Genomic DNA, 5,873 nt, shown 5'->3' with positions numbered 1-5,873 from the left:
GAGAAGTCCCGTATACCGCCACGTGATGGCTGTTTGGGGTGCAGTGGAGGTATTGGGTCAAGGAATGCCCGGTAGCTAGCGAGCCCGACAAGGAAGCGGCATTGCAGCGCATGAATGACATGAAAAACCAACGGCTGCGAGCAAAGGCTGTTCGTTTAATGGGCTCGCCAAGGGGGCCTGCCGCCACTATGAATAATGCGCTTGAAGTGCCTTCCGAGCGGATACTGGTGCTGATCGCAACGTGATCACACGTCATATTGTTCATAAGCTTCAAAAGCTGGACGCATAGTAACACTTACTACTCCTATCGGGGTGGAGGTGGCCGATGGTAGACTTGTACAATGCTACGAGCAATGTGAAGTGGACGTGCAGCTGCTTACGGCTGCTGGTCCTGTGCCTATACGGCCTGTAACCTGCGTGATTATTGATGGCGACACGGACGAGCTGTTAGTTGGCGATGTTACCCTTAAATCATTGGGAATTTACGTGGATCAGCTTCTGGAGCGACTAGCAAGCAGATCCGGACCTAATCCGGACGGAAATGACTTACCTGACGATCATATTGTTTGTCTGACAAATTCCGAGGAGATAGCGGGCTGTTCGGACAACCTTCTAGAAGTGGCGAAAGCTGTCGGTTTTCCTCAGCACGCGATGGCTAAGTTGCATGAGGTGGTGATGACCGGGGATGACCAGTGGAGAGGGAAGTTGGGGGCAGACCGACCAGCTAAGCTTGAGCCATTGCAAGTGGTGCTTGGCGAGGATGCAGTGCCTTTCCGGTCAAAACTCCGGCAATACTCTCCAGCGAAAACGAAGTTCCTTACTGAGTATGGCAAACAGCTGGAGAAGTACAAGCTTGTCTATCGCAACACCAAAGCCGCTGGGCATGCGCAGCAGTCCCAGTTCGCAAGAAGGGACCCGAGGAAGAATACCACTGTGCAAATGACTACCGCCCTACTAACCGACGTACCATTCCGATAGCCGGTGCTATGCCAAATCTGTTGGTGGTGATTGCGAAGGTCACAGGCGTATGCTTCTTTGCTACGTTCGATCTTTTTAAGGGATTTGGGCAGCTCTTGTTGCATCCAGGCTGTCGAGAGAACTTCAGTTTTATCACTAGTGATACTGTGTATACCCCTGTACGTGTTCCTCAGGGCGCTACCGATTCTCCAATTCATTTTCAGAATCAGATGCATGAAGTCTTCCGTGACATGCTTTACGAGAATATTTCGATTTTGGGTCGATGATATCGTCGTATTTTCGAAAACAGTGGAGGAATTTATCGCGGTGCTACGTAAGATTTTTCGCGTCTTCGGGAGTATGATCAAGCCTGTATGTTTGCCAAAGGAATAACATGGTGCGGCCGCCGAATTGATGGCGAAGGCGTCCGTCATGACCCTGAGCGGGGGCTGCATTGTGTGCACTGCCTCTGCCTGCGACCGCAGCGGCCTTGCAAAAGTTGTTGTGCGGAGCTAATTGGTTACGGGAGTCTATCATTGAATATGCCAAAGATGCAGCTCCGCTGCATTCGAAGTTGAATGCTGCGTTCGATGGTCGCAGCCGGAAGCAACACTACGCAGAAGGCCTTGTGCTGGCGTGGACCCCTGCTGAGGAGCAGCAGTATCGTGATTTCTTGGATTGCGTGGCAACATCGACAAAGCTAGCGTTTCCTTCGGAGACGGCGACCGTGGCTGGTCTCTAATTGTTTCGCAAGTTGCTGAGTGGAATGATTCAAAGAGTTTGGCGGACCAAGCGCATGAGCTGGTTATTTGCAAAGGCGGTATGGTTAAAGGAGCCCAGCTGCACTGGTCTATCGCTGAGAGGGAAAGTTACCCTATTGTGAAGGCTGCGAAAGACCTGGCGTACCTATTACTTCGCTCCACTGGGTTCAAACTGTTTTGCGACCATGCCAATTTGATTCAGATTTTTCGTCCACACACGGAAATTTGTAAGCACGTCCGTGGCAAGTTGCAGCGTTGGTCGCTGATACATTCCGACTTTCTCTATAAGATTGAGCATGTCAAGGGTTCTGATAATGTTTGGGCGGACTTAGTTTCACGTTGGCTACCTTCCGGGGATACTCAACCTGCCGCCGCGAAGACAGTTCGTACTCGTTCCTCACCAGTAGTGTCACGACTCCGTCTCTGGATGACGATGCTTTTGTTTGGCCAAGTGTCAGCAATGTCGGACAAACCCAGCGGCGCTACCAACGAGCGGCTCCCGAGGCTGCAACCACCGACGACACCGGGCTCATTTTTGCGGAGGGCAAGATGTGGATCCCCACACAGGCCAAGGCCCTTACGACTCGCGTGCTCATTGTCGCGCACTGTGATTTAGATGCACATCGAGGTGCCGATGTCATGTTGCGCCAGCTACAGACTAAATACTACATGAAGTCGTTGGGAAAACCCGTAAAGGATTTTGTCGCGAAGTCTTCCTTTGCTAGCATGTCAAGGGAAGCCAGCTGATTCAACGACCGTGGAGTAAACACCGAAATCCTGCGGCTCGTAACGAAGTGTTGCATTTTGTTTTCTTGGCTATGGGGGATTCGTACGGAAGTAACCGCTATTTACTCGTGTTGAAAGACAAATTAACCCACTTTTTCGTGTTGGTGCCTTTGCATCTTCTACGAGCTCTGTGACGGTGGCGGCTACATTGGATTGGGCAAACGGTTCGGAATGCCAGCGATGTGGGAGTCAGACAACGGAACACATTTCAAGAACATGCTGATGGATGAACTTCGAAGCAAGACGAAAGCGTTGCTTACATTCGTGCCAGTGTACACACCTTGGGTGAATGGAACGGTCGAGCGATTGAACCGCGACGTCCTACAAGTGATGCGTGTGCTCTTGTTAGAGTACCAGCTTGACACAAAGAGCTGGGAGCATACATTGCCTCTTGTTCAGGCTAGCCTCAGCCAGACCCCAGTGGAATCGCTAGGCGGTAAGGCGCCCCTGGAGCTGTTTACGGGCCTACTTGTACCAACCCCGCTGGATACGGTGCTGCTACCCCGCAGTGCATACACTAACGACAAGCTGTTGCACATGAATTTTAATGCAGTCGAAGAAGAGCCGGAAGCGCTGCGAGAGAGCCTTCACTCAATGCATGGAGAAGTGATAGATCGCAAGGAGCGCACGCGGCTTTATCAGCGGATGGCGAAACAGGGCAAGCTTAAGAACTTTAGTGTCGGCGACTACGTTTTATGGTCTCGCGTAGATGAGCGCTTACGTGGCAACAAGTTGATGGTGCGCTGGGCGGGACCGTATCGATTAATCGACGCTCGCGAGTACTCTTTCATGATCAAGCATCTCATCACCGGCGATACGTTTGAAGTGCATGGTTCAAGACTCAAGTTTTTCGATGACGCCGCCATGGACGTCACTAAGGAAATATCGGAGCATGTTGGCAAGCAAGGAATTGGCACAAGCTTCTAAAAGCCTGTGTCCAGAAGCTGTAGGAATTCGTGGCGAGCTGCCACGGGCCCAGCTTTAAGCTCTGCTAAGACGACACAATTCATTTTGCTTTTCATTTGTAAACTGAACCACAGTGGGGCTGCCGTAGCTTTAGCGTCAGAGGAAGACGTTCGACGCAAAGTGTCACTAATATTAAGTTCCTTATCCAAAGGAACTTACAGACCACGAAGAGGGCTCAAAGTTAATATCTTTACTTTTATGCTTCAAAACCAGAAGTGTTTTATTTATTACTATTGCGACCAAACCGCCTATCAGTAAATGTATCCGTTTAACTATCTAGCAAAGTTATACCTACATTATTTAAATGCATAACGTGTGACTTTCGGCCAACGTACCGAGAGACTATTAACTCTCCGAGTACTCCTTTCCCTATATAACCCCGTTACAGAGTGTCGCCAAAGTCGGCATCTATTAGGACAATAAGCTGAGCATGTAGCTCCAGCTTAAACGTCGCGTGATCCGATGAAAGCTGAATGGGTATATTTCGTGCCTCTCGCTAACAAATAAAAGCATTTGGCACTGCCATATAAATCATCCGAGCCGCGATGGTCTTGTAGTACTTTGTGAGCTTGCGTGCCAGCAGCAGCGAATAGCGTTTCTGAATAGGTTGGTCGTGAACGTCTGCCCCACCCATCCAGGTTTGATCGTCTTTAACATTGGATATGCAGGGAACGGGGACGGTGTGGCCCTTAGTTTCGGAATGCAACGCTCTACAAACATTTTTTAATCCTCGTTGTTACTAGAAAGGATGGACCAGGCAGCACAGCACCGTGAGTGCTGTCAAGCCGGCAACATACATTTACATCCAGCATTTCCATATAACCTACATGATAGATATGGGCAAAACGTACCCAGTAGTTCCATATTCGACTATTCTAGCAAATTCAAAGTCATCAACACCGCCGCCGTCGCCGCTGTCCTTTCGTTCTTTTCGTCAGACCCCATCGGAAGCTCTCTACGTCGCTTCTTCTTCGACTTGTTACTTACTACAGCCTCTTCACGCTTCTCCTTAGCCTTGGTCTTCTTCTCTTGTTCTGTCTTCTTCGTTTTTCTTCTTTTCAACGTCTTCAGCAGCATGTCGAGCAGCGACTTCATTCTGATCGGCTACAGCTTTAGCCTCAGCTAACATGATGATTCGTCGCGCGCCTCCTTATCTACCGCAACTTGAGCAGCAAGTGCCGCTTCGGCATCCTTTGCGACCTGACGCGCAGATGGTTTTCTTTAACTTCTTGGTCGGCCGGGGACTTCTTCTTCGCCTATGGCATATTTGTTCCTGGTTTCTTGGCCGCCTTGGGCTTTTCCTTTGCCTTCAGCGCTGCCGCTTTCATCTTGCCCTTGCCTGACTTCTTGGTCGCAACCGCCGGGATCTCTTCATCATCTTGCTCCAATTCCTTTACTTCTTCTTCAAACAGGTAATCGTCATCATCTTCGTCATCTCCGTCCTCTTCGGCACTTGCTGCTGCAGCGGCAAGCTCTTCTCCATCAAGTGCATGGCGAGGCATCTTACCTTTTAGTGTAGGATTCTTGGCCAGCTTGTCGTAGAAGCTACTAGCTTCGCTTGGCCTTCTTCTTTATGCCTTTTTTTCTTTGGGGGTTCTCTCCCGGAGTCAACGTCTTGATCGCGTTTGCCGGTCATGTAGTCTAATTGCTCGCAAATGGGGCGGTGGCGCTCCACAAAATCTTCGTCCTTCCAGGCGCTGACGAAACGCTTCGCGCTCCTCTCTCTTTAAGCGACGGTGTGTCATTTCAACCACTTTTATTCAAAATGACTGGTTTAGACCTGATGGGTACGGAGTTTGGGAGGAGAGGTTTTTTATGCGCCTCACATCACAGACTATTTATGATTCGACAAGAGGCTATTTTTGGAAAGAGCATGCAAACCCCCGTGTAAATTGTTCAAAACCAGCTCATGACCCTTTTCGTAAAGAAATCGTTTGGCTTAAAGTGTGTAGAGAAATCGCGTTTTTCGAGCCATTTCTAATATAACATGATGTATATCCAGCGTGTTAATTTAGGTCACAAGTTATATTACATAGCCTTGGGGGTGTAGAAGCTAAGCATTACTGGAATACGGTATCGTGGACCGCTTACAAAGTCAATACAACCGGAGGAAGCTCAAGCGGAATTGCAAATTATTTTACCAACCGTGCTCGCCCCTCTTGGCATGTTTATTGCTTGTGGACTCAATTGACCTGAAAGTGATGTAGTGTAGTGTACCCGCTTGAACGCCAGCGTAAACGACCCGGTGGCTTATTCATGACAGCTAACGTCAATTTTATGTTTTGTGACGGGGTCACACAGCACCTTGCGCTAGAGGAAGTTAGCTTCCGAGGGTATACAAACTCTCAGTGAACGACAGTTCACAGGTCCCCTCTTTATTCAAAAGAGAGCGAAGTGACCGAA

Source organism: Phytophthora infestans, genomic scaffold (assembly GCF_000142945.1).
Source record: "Phytophthora infestans T30-4 supercont1.4 genomic scaffold, whole genome shotgun sequence".
NCBI lineage: Eukaryota > Oomycota > Peronosporomycetes > Peronosporales > Peronosporaceae > Phytophthora > Phytophthora infestans.
This window is presented reverse-complemented; position numbering follows the sequence as displayed.